A 16,991-nucleotide genomic window follows, 5' to 3' on the forward strand; every position below is an offset into this window, starting at 1 on the left:
TTTGCCTCTGGCTACATTCCGAAGTGGAAGCACAACTAAAGTCAGTAACACAGGGGGCTGGGTGAGTATGGTTACCAAGACCGATAGTATCAGAGAGCTGATTTAACATCATCATCATAGGCAGTCCCTCGAACGAGCGTGACTTGCTTCCACAAGAGTTCACAGATGTTTGAATGAAGGTCCCGATGTTCCAGACCTGAACTCCAGTTGAGGGGGTGGAAGATGCCTGTGCGTGAATTTTTTTAACGTGGGGTGACCGTTGCACATCAGCCACCACACGGGCTTGACAGAGCTAGGCCTTTATCCAGTGGCAAGGATTAACCAGGACGATTGGAGGGCTGCTCTGCTGCACGGACCTAGTGCGCACATACATCGCAGTGTGGGCAGGTCCGTGCTGCCCCTGGGCCCTCAGCTTTTCGGGGCCCCGTACCCTCATTCGCCGCACCTCCGCCCCGATGTTCCAGGGCCTGACGCCCCAGCTCTATTTATAGCCCCGACCTGCGGTGGTGTTCACACACAGAGCACATTTATACAGACAGCACTCAGCTTAAATATCTATATGCCATCTTAAACACAGATGATCAGTGAATTTAATTGCACTTCTATGCGGTACAGTGTTGAACGCGTTACAAGTCTACAAATCTGGTAGCTCTCAACTTTCTACAGTGTCAACATTTTTTTTTAAAGTGATAATTTTCTACACATTTAAGAAATGCAACTAGAAATGCAACTGATTGTATAAGCTTTAACTAATAAATTCAGTTCCTAGCAGGGCAGTCCACTCCATGTTTGTACTACAAACAGAAAATGCTGGAAATCTCAGCATGTCACGCAGCATCCGTGGAGAGAAACAGAGTTATCGTTTCAGGTCTGTGACCTTTCATCAGAACTGGAAAAGCTCGAGATGCAACAGATCAGTAGATATACAGTCAGTAACACAACACTAACCATTTCTGGTTCTGATGAAAGGTCATTGACCTGAAACGTTAACTCTGTTTCTCCCTCTACAGATGCTGCCTGACCTGCTGAGTATTTCCAGCTTTTTCTGTTTCTATTTCAAGTGCTAGCTGAGAAGAATTAGGGAAAGTATTTTTATATTTGGCACTTCTCCAGGGCAGATTGTAAGAGAATATTGCCCATGTGCCAGTGCGTTTACTTTGCTAAAATTTACTTTCTTATCCTGACACCAGAATAACAGAGCTACATTTTCACGGGCAACAATTCTGCAGTTAGCCTAAGGAAGCTGGTTTTAAGAATCTAAATGTGGGGAGCTAATGAATGAATATGACTCTTCCGCAACCTGATCTACAGAAGTGCCAAATATAAAAGTGCCCTTTGTGAGAGGGCTACATTATCAATAGCATTGGTATACCTTTCAGGCAGAATTCCCCCACGCAATCATCAGTACTCCTCTAAAACTAAAATAGTTTAATAAAATATTAAAAAAGAAATGGCTTGGTTTTTAAAAAGAGGTCCTGAAAGCAAAACCTCCTCTTTAAGGTGGGGGGAGGGATTGCGTGAGTTTGGAAGTTCTATGTGAATGCGAGGCTTAAGAAAACACTGCACTTTTCTGGCCTCTTTCAAATTTTAAAAACACAGGATATTTCAACTGCCCAACTCAAACTATTTCCTGCAATTCTCCTGTCCATAAAAAGAAGAAACACATTGTTATTTTTGTGATCAACATTGAAATAGCAGCGTAACAAGAATTCTTAAACTCCCTCGGGAAGAAGTGTGCATAGAAACGTTTGCCATACAGTTTACATTTTGAACAGAGAAGACAGATTCTGTTGATTTAATCAGTGCTACTTGACAATCGTTTAACTTTTATGAAAAATCTGATTTCTTTCTATTCCCAAGAGTATCCAATATTTTGTTTTCTTGCCAATTTTCTCCTCTCTGCCTGAAAGATGTTGACTCATTTGGTTTCATGGGCACCAGTTGCTCTTTGGTAACTTGTCCATGTTGTCATTATTCACTGAGCCTGGGAGGGCAGCGACAATTTAGCCTCAGTGCCCCTGGGCTTGGTGGGTGGAGGTGGGCGGGGGGGGGGGGGGGGTATGAAATCAGCCAAGATTTGACTTGACCACTGTGCAAGAACAGCTGCTGGGAGATGCATGTATACAAATGCTCAATGTGATGGCTCTCTGTCTTATTGAATATTCTCTGGACACACTGCGGTCACAAATCAAGAGAAGCAACTAGGGTCAGGTATCTTCAGGCTGTCAGCATCCATGAAACCAGGCCGAGTGTCAGTCAGCACCTTCAGGAGCAGAGGAGAGAAAGAAACAAACAGCTACAAAGCTGGCTCGGGCCAATAAGTTTCCCAGTAGTTAGGTACATGTCTGGGAGCAGGTCATTGCCCAACTCTCCTGTGCCAGAATGGGGTGCACGAGAAGTGAATTAAACAAGGAGAAAATCTAAATTTAAAAAGCGTCAGCCAGCAAATTATTCCTCACTGTGACATTAATTCATACATGGCAATCTAGATAATTGAACCACAGCCCCAAAAGATGCAACAGACCAAGAATAGTCTGAAATAGAAGACATATAATTTGTGAAAGTGAGGAATTAAACTGAACTTGCAGTGAGATGTTGTCATATGTTGAAGTTATTCCCAACATTCTATTACTCTTAACAGCAGCAATAAAAATCTAAAGGGACACAAAAGTGCAGCTTGGATTTAGAAGTTACTATAGGAAGAGGAAAGTGCTAAAAGCTCAAGGTTTCTACTGGGGGGGGGGGGGGGGGGAGCAAAAGTAGTTTTAAAATTTTTGATCTCGACAATTTATTGGATTCAGTTTCTGGCATTTTGGAGTGTATCGTAATTCTGCCTTTCAAAGTTACCCCTAGAAGGGTTACAGGTACTTGAAATATGACAATAAATTTTGTTAGAAAGACTTCAATACAACTTTAATGGGGCCGGCAAATCTGACCCCAGATATATTTATGTTCATCTGTGAACAACCCTCACCTACAATAATCCAGCAGGGCAACTTACATTCACAAGTCAGAACAGGCTCACTATTGCATCTATCCCTGTCTCTGTTCCCATGGCAGTACAGGCCAGAAAATGCTGTTCTTGTACTGAAAACAAAAACTACTGCACACTACAACCGTTAAAGAAGAACAAAATGCACAAAAACATGGTTTGCAGGATCGGTGAGATGAATATTGTGCTCTCAGGTGGACTTGACTGACAGCCTTCAGCGTACCATTTATAATCTTTTATACTTTTATTATCGTCACTCCTCACATTTCCCTGTGATTTTTGACTACTCTGATATGAACAATGTCAGCTCTGAACACTTGGCCACTACACTTGCCCACATCAGTCACTGCATTTAAAAGTAATTCACTGTATATGAAGCACTTGGATACATTTCTGAAAGATGGGATAGGATACTACATAAATGCAAATGTTTTAGTACCAATATATTAAAGCGAATAAAAAAGAAATCACACTTAAGCCAATAGACTTTAAGGTTGTGCAACATTCTTGTGATACACGCACTTCAAATTGATCTCGCCATTAACACCACCAGTGATAGACTTGTAACCACAAGTACTTCACCCTGCTGTACAGCTCAAAAATGCTTCTTCCAGATACAATCCAAGTTTAATAGTACAAAATATATAATTGTACAGCTGGATGTTTTCCACAATTCAAGAAAAGATAGTATAAAAAATGCTCACCGTTTAACTGACAACCTAACGATAACACCGGATTTAACTTAAATTACTTCAGGCAAATAATTAATCAAAAATGCACTTTTGTCAACTAATGGATTAGAATTTTTTTTTACAAGTGTATTTAAAATATTAATTTCAAAAATAAATGCAACTAAATTTCAGATGACAATGCAAGTGATGCTGCGTGTCGATATCTGCTTTTGCATTTAACACTCACCACTATCATTCTCTGGCATTTGCCCTGCTTTCAGTGGCACTGCAGCAGATTCCCACAAGACTCCAGCCTACTCCTCGATGCCTGTCCTGTAGCTCACTCGCACAGTCTGTCAGGCCCTACATGCCATTAACTTTTGCAAGGTCTCACTGCAGTTTCTTGAACTCCGCACTCTAATGGCTACTGTATTCTACTGGTGAGCTTTCCAACAGTAAGAAGTAAAAGAGATAACTGGTTCAGCCGCTGACCACAGGCAGGAACATTAAAACAGCAAAATAATGCAGGAACAATCGGACTGTGCAACTCTGGTCTTTCGATTTGGACAACATAGGGCAGCAAACGGAAAACTTACAGAACAATCAAGATTTTTTTTTTGCAAGCTTGTTACAGCCAATCATTGTGTCTACAACAAAAGAGTTTCCCTCGCTGTTTTTAAATCGAGCTCATTTCACCCTTTCATCACATTCAGTTCCAAATCAGATAATGATTGTTTTACAGTCCCCTTTAAAAAAAAAATCCTATTATAATACAGGAACCGAGATAGAAACAGCAGGGAAACAATGCCCGGAAAAGATTTTTAAAAAACAGCGTGAAAAGTTTTGTAAACGCAAACCCTTCCTGTCGCCCAGAAAAATGTAAGAAATGAAGAGAGCTGCTGTCATCACAGCCAAAAGGAACTGAGGCTCGAGTTCAATTAGGTTGTGGCCCCAGGCCAGCAGTTCTGAGCCTGGATCTCAAGAAATGAACATTTAAAAAAAAAACTAAAATGCACAAAAACATGGGGTGCCTTCAGTCTAGTGTTTGTAATCTAATGGCTACTGTATTCTACTGGTGAGCTTTCCAACAGTAAGAAGTAAAAGAGATAACTGGTTCAGCCGCTGACCACAGGCAGGAACATTAAAACAGCAAAATAATGCAGGAACAATCGGACTGTGCAACTCTGGTCTTTCGATTTGGACAACATAGGGCAGCAAACGGAAAACTTACAGAACAATCAAGATTTTTTGATTGTTATTATTAATATATTAATGTCTCTGTGATTTTTGACCACTGTAAGCTGAACGGTGCAGGCTCATTTGCCAATTAGCACAAGGTAACAAAGGGACCTCCACCACAAATATGTAAATAAACTGAAAATAGAACACCTGGGCATTACAACTCAAACAGTTCAACTGTCCACATCATACTGTCAGCAAATCCTAACTATGGGGATCTCGGTGTAATTCTTTGCTCCAATCTTATACCCCATTTTGTTTTCAAACCCTGACAATTCCAATGCTCAAATAAAGCTAGCTGATGTATTCACAACAGGAAATATCCTCTTAACTCAAAAAGATGGTTGCAACTAGTCTTGAAGAAAATAAACCTTCATGCAAGACAACTTTTGGACATGCTGGATGTGAAGAAATGAACAGCATTCAGGAGATATTAGAGGTACAATCAATTCATAAATCACTGCAATTCTAAAATACAAATATCCTATGGTGCTGATCACAAAGTCCCGTGATTAACCTTTGATCTGTTGGCTGTGGCAACAATTAGGGCATTACAATTGGCCCCAGTGACCACGGAGCTAGGGAGAAGAAAAATCAGCTAGAAATCCCATTCCTTATCATTATCCAGTGACCCACTGCATATGTGAATGTTAGGCGAGAGCGGAATTGGGCTGAGCTGTGATGCTTTACATGGTAGAACAGCCAACACATTTAGCATCTCAACATAAGTGAAGTACCAGAGTGTGGCCAGCAACAAGGCAACTGCATCACAAGCAAGAGAGTTAGCACCTTCTGGAAAGGAAGGGGAGAAAATTACAACATGGATAGATTTTGTGGAAAAAATTGGTAAAACTGAATCTAAAATGTATCTGGGAATGGTAGGGATTTGACACTTGTTAAATCACGATGTAACAGCAACAAACAAAGCAAATAAAATGCTGAATTGTGTTGCTAGATCAGTATAGTACAAGGCAAAAGATGACATGCTAAAACAGTAGTGTTCTAGTGAGACCACACATTGAGTTCTGCCGGAGATGGAGTACAGAAGAGCAGGAGCAGAGGTCAGAGTGGCCACAGCCATTGTGCACACCATGTGCTCAGAGACTCCGCCATTGTGGTGGGATCAAGGGGTATGGTGAGAAAGCAGGAGTGGGGTACTGAAGTTGCATGTTCAGCCATGAACTCATTGAATGGCGGTGCAGGCTCGAAGGGCCGAATGGCCGACTCCTGCACCTATTTTCTATGTTTCTATGTTTCCTCCTTCCACGAAGTGGACCTCTGACCATCCCAATGCCTGTCCTCAACCAGGCCTCGGTTTTCTCACCACGTCACCAAAGGGTGCTGCTCAGTGCCGAGCTTACAGCTCGCATCCCGCCGTAGGCAACTAGGCTCATACAGCAGTGCCTGGTCTTCAGTCATCTTGGACTCCCTTGCCACTGGACCAAGACCTTGCTCTGCTAAGCCCGTGTGGTAGCTGGTGTGTAACGGCCACCCCACATTAAAAGAACTCCTGCACAGGCATCTTCCACCCTTCAAAATGAAGTTCGGGACCTGGAACGTCAGGACCCTCATGGACAAATCCAACAGCGACAGACCAGAATGCCGCACCGCTATCACTGCCCTAAGCGAGACCCGGCTGGCAGGAGAAGGCCAGCTCAAAGAACAAGGTGGAGGTTACACCTTCTTTTGGAAAGGCAAACCAGAAGAACGCCGCCTCCATGGAGTTGGTTTTACCATCAAGAACGAGCTGGTCGACCGCTTCAGAGACTCCCCCTGCGGGATTAGCGAACGTCTCATGACTCTCTGGCTCACCCTATCCCGGAGACAGTGTGCCACAGTTATCAGCACGTATGCCCCAACACTCGACGCAACAGATGAGGCCAAAGAGGTATTCTACTCCAGCCTCGAACAATCCCTGTCCCATATCCCTACGGACGACAAACTGATCCTCCTCGGCGATTTCAACGCCAGAGTCGGTAAGGACACAGACCTCTGGGGAAGCGTGATCGGCAGAGGGGGGGGGGGTAGAGAAAACCAATTCCAGTGGTACCTTGCTCCTGACAAAATGCCTAGAACATGTCATCACCAACACCTTGTTCCGCCAGAAGGTCAAGTGCAAGGCATCGTGGCAACACCCTCGCTCCAAGCACTGGCAACTGCTAGACTACGTCATCGTCCGAGCGAGGGACTGCAAGGACGTGCACATCATCCGTGCCATGATTGGAGCCGACGACTGCGACGGACCACCGCCTAATCCATTCCGTCATCAACATTAACGTAGCCCCAAAGTGACGATGGCAACAGAAGCAATGCTGCAGAAACATCAACGCCGGGACACTCAAAAACCCAGCTAAGAGAGCTCTATACCATCATCATCATCATCACAGGCAATCCCTCGGGATCAAGGAAGACTTGCTTCCACTCTAAAAATGAGTCCCTCATCGCCAACCTGGCAACCCTCGATGACCACGAGACGCAGAGTTCTCACAGCGCTTGGCCTGCTCTCCAGGTCACCATAACCAGGGCCTGCGAAGAGACACTTGGTCACTCAACCAGGAAACACCAGGACTGGTTTGATGAGAGTGACCAGGAGATCCAGGAACTAATAAACCGCAAGCGCAGGACACTTCTGAACTTAAAGCAACAACCCAAGTTGGGAGCAGCAAAGAAGCTCCACGGATGGCTGAAGGCCGAGGTCCAACAAAAAAACCGCGACGTAAAGAACAGATGGTGGGTGGAGAAAGCACAGGAGATTCAGCAGCTTGCCGATAGCCATGATGTGTGAGGATTCTTCACCGCAGTTAAGTCCATCTATGGCCCAAGCACCCATGGCCCCAGCACCCATGGCCCCACCCCACTGCTGGCCAAGAACGGGGAGACACTCAAGGATACCGAGGCAGTCAGAGCCTGCTGGAAGGAGCACTTCGAAGATCTCGTTAATCGAAACTCTGCCTTTGACACAAGTGTCCTCAACTCCATCCCGCAGCATGCTACCCGCCACCATCTCAGCAAAACCCCAGCTCTGCATGAGGTAGAAAAGGCCATCAGTCAGCTCAAGAACAAGAAGGCATCAGGAGCAGATGGAATCCCCGTTGAGGCACTAACATATGGCGGAGAGGCACTATTAGCACGAATGCATGACCTCATCTCTCTCATCTGGAAAGAGGAGTGTATGCCTGGAGATCTCAGAGATGCTGTAATCGTGACCATCTTTAAAAAAGAGGTCAAGTCCGACTGCGGCAACTACAGAGGAATCTCCCTGTTGTCAGCTACTGGGAAAGTCATCGCTAGAACCCTCCTCAACCGTCTTCTCCCTGTGGCTGAGGAGCTCCTCCCGGAGTCACAGTGCGGATTCCGTCCCCTACGGGGAACAACGGACATGATGTTTATGGCGTGACAACTGCAAGAGAAATGCAGGGAACAGCACCACCCCTTGTACATGGCCTTCTTTGGCCTCACAAAGGCCTTTGACACTGTTAACCGTGAGGGATTATGGAGCGTTGTCCTCCGTTTCGACTTCCCCTACGACATACAAGCTGTGATCCTGATCAACGGATTCACCACAGACCCAATCCACGTCCAGACTGGGGTCAAGCAGGGCTGCGTCATTGCGTCAACCCTCTTCTCGATCTTCCTCACTGCAGTGCTCCATCTCACGCTCAACAAGCTGCCCGCTGGAGTGGAACTAAACTATAGAACCTGTTCAACCTTCGTCGCCGCCAGGCTAGATCCTAGACCATCTCATCCTCTGTCGTCGAACTACAGTATGCGTATGATGCTTGCATCTGCGCACACTCAGAGGCTGAACTCCAAGCATCATAAGACAAAGGTCCTCCACCACCCTGACCCTGCCACACAGCACTGCCCCCGAGTCATCAAAATCCACGGCGCAGCCTTGGACAACGTGGACCACTTTCCATACCTCGGAAACCTACTTTCAGCAAGGGCAGACATCGACGAGGTCCAACATCACCAGTGCGCCAGCGTAGCCTTCAGATGCCTGAGGAAGAGAGTATTCGAAGATCAGGCCCTCAAATCTGGCATCAAGCTAATGGTCTACAGGGCTGTACTGATACCCACCCTCCTGTATGGCTCAGAGACATGGACCATATACAGTAGACACCTCAAATCGCTGGAGAAATACCACCAACGATGTCTTCGCAAGATCCTGCAAATCCACTGGGAGGATAGATGCACCAACGTCAGTGTTCTCGATCAGGCCAACATCCCCAGCATCGAAGCACTGACCACACTCGACCAGCTCCGTTGGGCGGGCCACACTGTCCGCATGCCTGACACAAACCTCCCAAAGTAAGTGCTCTACTCGGAACTCCTACACAGCAGGCGATCCCAGATGGGCAGAGGAAACATTTCAAGACATCCTCAAAGCCTCCTTGATAAAATGCAACATCCCCACTGACATCTGGGAATCCCTGGCCAAAGACCACCCTAAGTGGAGGAAGTACATCTGAGGACGCTGCACCTAGAGTCTAGTTGCCGAGAATATGCAGAAAACAAGCGCAGGCAGCGGAAGAAGCGTGCGGCAAACCAGACTCCCCACCCACCCTTTCCTTCAACGACTGTCTGTCCCACCTGTGACAGAGACTGGAATTCCCGTATTGGACTGTACAGGCACCTGAGAACTCACTTTTAGAGTGGAAGCAAATCTTCCTCGATTTTGAGGGACTGCCTATGATTTTTTTTTTATGATGATGACAGAAGAGCAGCAAGGCTGACTCCTAGTGTCAAAGAATTGAGTTAAAAGGAATGACTTGAGAAACTGAGGATCATCAGTTATTTTGTTTATGATTATTCAAAGTCCTTTCCCCCCTCCCCCACTCCAGCTCCGGGTTTCTAAAGGTTTGCGTAAAGCATCACTGACTGAAACATTTCAAACACTTCCTAGCTTCAAAGCTTTATGTGACTGGAGCACCAAAGGTTCAAAGCTTTGAGCACCATCATTGATCGTGGTGAGCACCAATGGAACAATCACGTTGTATCAATAAAGAGGCATAGATCAGGGCCAGTGGGATGTGGAAGGCAACCGGAACAGAAACATTTGAGCTTCACATTTGAACAAACCAAGTTACAACCTGTGTGTGGTGCCTCTTTACTAACCCTGAACAGAGCCCCAAGAAACAACAAGGGGGAGAATTCAGTTTTCTCACTCTCCCAAGAGTATCAAAATCAAATTAAATATAAAACTAAGCCAGAATTCAAACAAAAAAAAACATGGAAAATACATTCTTGAACTCTGTCCAACCAGGGGCTTTCCTCAGTATAAGGGCTCAGCAGTTCAGAGAGGCAGCTGCTTGCTACAACTAGAAATCTATTTTGCTAACTATTAAACAGAATCCAAATTGCAATAGTCTTAAGACAGACATGCATGCCCAGAAAGAATGGACTTGCGCAATTTCCGAGACTTGTTTATGCTGAGCATACTCTTGGTTGTTTTAGCTGGAAAAGCAGACCAGTCCAAATCTCTGGCTATTTGATGGATCACTTTCAAATAGAGAATTGTACGGCACAGCCCAGTTAAATAATGATCTTTCATCTCTGAAACCTGGGATCAAATAAAGTCCAGACTAACATAATGAAAGTCTGCCCTCTTAGCATCTGCAACAGTATTAAATGAAATTAATTTGAGATCATCTTAATGCAGTTACCAATAGGTGAAAGTTCACAATTCAAATTAGTACTAAATGTTAGGTGCAATACAGAGATCACAAAAGCTGGTGTGGTAACTGAGCAGACCTGAAAAGCTAGGCAATTAACTGATTTAGCTGATTTTATATTCCACAACATCCAATGTTAGTACTGGCTTCTGGCACACACATCCCATACAGTTGGCTGTACCTTAAACATAAACGTAGCAAATTCCAGCAAGTTTATATTTAGGTTGCAGCCAGCTGCGCATTATCAGCACAGTGGGAGTCATAGAGCCACCAGCACAGGTCTTAGTGCAATATAAAAGCAGCTTAAATTCACTTACTAATCTCTTGACTTGTTGGAGATGCATCACCAACTTTGTGCGTTAGTAAACTCAGATAAGGAAGATGAAGATTCCCATGGTCCAAATATTTGCATTCTGCAGGGTTCAAGCTCAAATTTTGACAGTCACTATCAGAAAAAACTAGGATAGGGGATTACAAAAATCAGATCAGATAACAGCTAATCAGACACACAGAACCTCTCGCCTCCCATTCAGACATCCAGAAATCAAGATATACACGGTTCACCCATTCATGCAGTCAGGGCCCAGAAACAGGCTACATACATGCCAATTTTCCATAGATCATGTACACAGTAAGGACTTTGTACCCAGTGTCCATTTGTTCATGTTTGTTGGTAAAACAAATTCAGCGAGCATTTAAAACATTACACGTCGGATACAGCAGTGTAATGGTTATGTGGTTATGGTCGTGGAGATCTCAAGTTCAAATCCCACCATGCCAAATTGTGCAATTGAAGTTACTAAATTTGGTCATTAGCAACAGAACAAATTACGATGCAACCCTGCAAAAACCCAGCTAGTGCTATGATTGCCTTCATGTTGAACACTACTTGGAGGAAGCACCAAGAAAAGCAAGAATCTACTCAGGGTATATTAACGTGGGGAAAGAATTGGAAATCAGTAAGCCATTTGTTACCTTCTCTGTTCATGTTCTCTCGCGGTGTCTCTAAGATGATACACTGGCCAATGCTTATAACAGGCTAACTGCGTTAACACCAATGTACCCGCTAAAAGCAGTGGGGACTGTTATCAACTTAGTGAAACTACAAAACAGAACTACCGACGCGCTAAACATCAAAAGCAGATAGTTATAGAAAGAACTAAGTAATTCCATAACCAGATCAGATCTAACCCCACCATATAGAATTTACAGCACAGAAACAGGCCAGCTAGGAATGATGGTAAGCAATCAAGAAACTAACAAGAGGAGGAGGCTCCATGAATATCCTCATTCTTAATCATGGTGAAATCCAGCGATAAGTGCAGGAGACAATGGTGAACTGTTTGCAAGTCTCTTTAGTCGAAAGTGCCAAGTTGATGATCCTACTTGTCAGTGTCCAACCAAATCGGTTCACTCCACGTAACACTAAAGTGGCTGAATGCATTTTGACACAATGAGGCCTACAAACCCAGACACTAGCCCAGATATTGTAGTCAGCGGCGAAAGGATGGTGCTTGCTGCTGATCTCGAAAAAAGCTGCCCAGAAAGATTTAGCGGGTTCTAGGGTTTCCTCTATTCCAACGTGACTTTGAATTTGGTACCATCTATAGGAAATCTGTGGCATCCAGCAACAGTGCAGCATCAGCGAATCAGATTGAGGAATTCTCAGACAGCAAAGCCGGAAGTAAAAAGCAGGGATAATGATTCACATTTTAATTATTGTACAGAAAGCAAAATAAAGATTTGCACATTCGCATGGGATTAAGGGAGCAGCTGAAATGTCAAACAAACTTTAAAAAATAAAATAAAAGTAAGTTATGATTGTAAATATGCAATTTTTAAATGTTCTTCTGAGGGAATGAGACACCACACATAAAATTCGTTTTTCAAGACCAGAGGGGCTGTTCAGCAATAATTATGACTTAGGATGCTGTTAAAAACTCAGTTTACAGTGAAAAGTGCTTAAAAAGTTGAAGTTCACACCAAACCACTGATTGCATCTGTGAAGATTGCAACAACGCAGGGTATCACTAACAGCAATTTCAAGATTTCCGCATTTAACAGCATATGTGCGAATGCCAGAAGTTGCTGTCAGTTTTACACAAGGATGCCGACGCTGACATTTTCGACATCATTACAATCGCAAATTCTGAGCCATTATCTCTGCCACATCCTTCTCGTCCCCAAGCCCACCAAGATTTCCCCCATCACAGACTTGAAATCTCATCTCTAGATTCTCTCTGATCTCACCTCATGCCCTCTTCCAAGTTATCTATTCCACGAGACCTGCTTCCTGCGCTCTCGACCCTATTCCCACCAAACCACTGACCACCCAATTTCCCTTCCTGGCCTAGATGCTACCAGATATCGTCAATGGTTCCTTCTCCTCAGGTACTGTCCACACCCTTTCAAATCTGCCGTCATCACCACCCTCCTCAAAACACCCACTCTTGACCCTACTGCCCAATCGCCATTCTCCCAAAGTCCTTAAACGTGTTGTCGCCTCCTAAATCCACGCCCATCTTTCCCGTAACTCCATGTTTGATCCTCTCCAATCTGTTTTCCGCCCCAGCCACAGCACTGAAATTCCCTCCATGAACCGCTCTCTACCTGTAACTCCTTCTTAAAATCAATCTTTTTAACCAAGCATTCAGTTAACCTCTCCTAACGATCCTTGGCTTGATGTCCATTTCTTTATCCCTTTGACTACTTTTTACTCTTTCTTCAGGCCCACTAAATTAAAAGTGCTTCATAAATGCACGATTATTATTAAGCAGCAGGTTTGAATTCTCTCACTCTGCTGTTAATCCCGATTATCTGAAAACCAGTCGGACTAATGTCAATACAAAAGCAAAATACTGCAGATGCTGGAAATCTGAAACAGAAACAGAAAATGCTGGAAATACTCAGGTCAGGCAGATGCTACCTGATGGACAAATATCAAATTCAGCTCTTAGCCAAAAAATGGTGGTTTTGTTTTGTTTTGTACCAGCACCATACAGTTTATGGTGTTTATAGCACATTTTTGGGACTGAATTGACGTTGGCACAACACTGGTCATAAATGCGATAGTGTAGCGAGAGTAATGAACAATTAAATTGCTCATGTGTGAAATTAATGGCATTTGCTTTCAATTTATCGACTTACCAAATTCAGCAATTTGACTTAGTAAAGCACTGTATTTTATTGTTTAACTCACGGAGAAAGGTATGCAAGGTACATCTGACTTGTTATCAGGCTAAATGAAATAAAAAAATCCAGAAAGCTGATCATTTACCAGCTTGTTGCTTTAGGGTAACCTTTTCTTTTAAAAAAGCAACCTAGTACAAGGACAAGTTTTTATTCTATGACGAGTACAGTTAGTCTCGTGACCCTGGCAAATGGCCCTCGTGACGATGAAGACATGGAACCAATATAGTACAGTGAGGCTGGTGGTGATGGATAAGCGGGACTTAGTGTGGGACAGAATACAGGCAGCTGAATTTTAAATGGATCTGTAGTAGGAGAGATGTATGTTGAAAAGTAGTGTTGAGTGGGGGAGGGATTGAGGAAGGCATCGTAATGATGAGGGAAGGTGACAAGGGGCGTGGCTCAATGAGATGAAGAGGAGGAAAAAGCAGAACAAGGACCAGAATTAGAGGGTGATCAGTGGCACATTGGTGTGCCAATTAACTGAGCGGTCGCTCACAATCCAGTGAGCATTGGTTCTGCCATAACCAAAGTGTCAAGGCTACATAGGTGTGAAGATATGACCAATTATTGTAATGTGATGAGCTACTTCTTAGTGTTCCTTTAATTAAATAAAATGAGGAAAACAATTGACTAAAATGATTGTAGTTTTGGTCAACTGAATTAAAATTAGGCCTGGAATTTATAAGACTAAAACCATTAAACTGAGATACAAAGATGAGACTAAAGTTAATATTTCTAGGATTAAATCATCAGCAGTCCACAACAGATATTGGAAATCATTTAGAATCAGTCTATTATTTCTCAACATTTCTTGTAGCCTTGGGCGAAATATGAAACAACAATCGACATGGTGAATAGAGGATATAATAAGCAGAATAAGAGGATTCTTGAAAGGATGAAGGAACACAACCTCCAAAAGTGCTAAAAATCTAAGTTTTAAGAAAATGCTTCAAACAATCCTCAGAAGTGCTCATTGTAGAATTAAAGTGAGCTCAAAAGTAGAAGTTAATAGCTAGAATAGAACACTCCTAAATGTAGGAAAGAAACAATCTTCACGCCTCAATGACCTCTGGAATAGTTTGAAGGGATATGGTAGAACTCTTGAATTCCCAAAGTCAAAAAAAAAAATCAAACCTCAGAAATCAAAAGTTAAATCATATTCCTGGAACTGTTTTAGATATTATTAGTTAGTTACACTTAAAGCACTTCTTAAAACAAACCTTGTAAATGGAACAGGCTGCCTTATGCAATTTTTTCCCCTTTTTTTATTCATAGGATGTGAGCATTGCCGGCAAGGCCAGAATTTATTGCTCCTGCCCAATTGTTCTTGAGAAGGTGTGGTGAGCTGCTTTCTTCAACCGCTGCAGTCCTTGTGCATACTTCTTTGTAGTGGCTTTGATACAACTGAGTGTCTTGTTGTAGAGGACAGTTAAGAGTTAACCACATTGGTGTGGGTCTGGAGTCACATATAGGCCAGACCAGGTAAGGACAGCAGATTTCCAGATAGGTTTTTAATGATAATTCATGGTCACCAATAATGATGGAAACTTTTTATTCCAGATTTATTAATTAACTGCATTTAAATTCCCAGCTGTCGTGGTGGGATTTGAACTCATTGTCCCTGGATTATTAGTCCAGGCCTCTGGATTACTAGTCCAGTAACATAACCATTATGCTACCATACCATACCTCTTATTGATACAATAAACGCACACAAATGTAAAAAGAAAGTCTCACAAAGTGGACCTACTCTAGAAATAGATCTACAGCCAAGGCAAGTTATCTTGAAATTAATTGCCAACATTATTAAGCAAATAATGGATCACTTTTTAATATCAAAAATGAAATATCCTGACAATACATCCATCAAACCACAAGTCTAGAGATTTATTTTTAACACAGTTGCAGACTCCCGGCAAAGCAAAGAATGCAGGGCTGGAAATTCCCCAGCCTGTCGTTATTTGATAAATGATGTCATTTTAGTGAAGAAGAAAGAATAAAATTTGCACCATTTTTTAAGGGTTAAATTGGCACAAAAATACGTCTGTCAATAAAAATCGGCGTTGCGCGAAGATTCGCGGTGGAATCCGCGATCTCGCCAACTTTAGCCTGAGGCCTATCAATGCCAAAAATACAGGCCCTGGGAGGGGAGAAAACACAAAAAACAATTGCAAAAAAAAAAAATCAGAAAACATTCACAATACACTTAAGTAAAAGAATTAAAAAATGAAAACTTCAACTTACCTTTTTTGCAGGTCTTGCTACTTACTGACATTTCTGAGGCTGCAACACCTGCTTTTCTCATGCGTTGTTTTTTCACCCGAGAACGGGTTTGCCGAACGGCCAAATTTAGGCGGTGCACTTTTTTCTGCGTTGCACCTTGGTGATCCGTTTTTCGGCGATATTTCAAAACCGCCATTTTTAATCTTTGGGGAATTTTGTGAGATTTGTTTTAATGACAAAAATGCACTTTTAACACAAAAAAATCACGTTAAAACATGTGTTATGCTGGCGAATTTCTAGCCCGCAGTGTCTAATAATCCCTTTGAAAAATAGTTGAAGTCTAGCTACTTACTGAAATACTGCACAGAATATCTATGCTGCTGGAACCATGGAAATGCTATTTGTGGTATGCAACTAATCAGGGTTAAATAACAGACTGGAATGTTACATTGATGCTTTAGCCCTTCACTAGTTTACTTTACGGGGTTAGAAGAAATTTAAGAACTTTTTCTGTTTACATCAAGGACAGGGATTCAGACATTCAAAGCAAATTGGTTAAATTTGCAGACAATATTAATTGGCTAGGGACAGTCAAGTCTGATGAGACAGCCGAGATAGAACTAGACAGAAATCGAAGTGGACAAAACCATAACAAATGAAATTCAAGAGACAAATGCAAGGTACTGTACAATGAAGCAATGGTTAGAGACATGGGTGTGTTGGATGTCATACAGTCTCCAGGGAGTCGTAATCAACAAGGCAAACGAAATGCTTAACTGTATTGCTAAATTAGTATAGTATAACGTCATGCTGAAACTATACATCGTCCTGGTCTGAGTGACTGAGTACTGCGTCCTGTTTTGGTCACCAAGACATAATGGAAACATACAAGCCTTGAAGGAGGTGGAGAAAAATGTGATCCCTAGAATCATAACAAAGTTATAAGGAAAGACTGGATAAACTCGGTCTCCTCAGCTTTGCACAGAGACGACCAAGAGG

General features: G+C 43.0%; 1 protein-coding gene across 1 annotated transcript in view; it reads right to left on the reverse strand.

Moving 5' to 3' along the window:
• Positions 1-16,991, reverse strand: part of LOC139265529 (protein Shroom4-like) — a 179,119-nt gene that overhangs the window by 49,762 nt on the left and 112,366 nt on the right. The window lies entirely within an intron of this gene.

Source organism: Pristiophorus japonicus, chromosome 6 (assembly GCF_044704955.1).
Source record: "Pristiophorus japonicus isolate sPriJap1 chromosome 6, sPriJap1.hap1, whole genome shotgun sequence".
Taxonomy (NCBI): Eukaryota; Metazoa; Chordata; class Chondrichthyes; family Pristiophoridae; genus Pristiophorus; species Pristiophorus japonicus.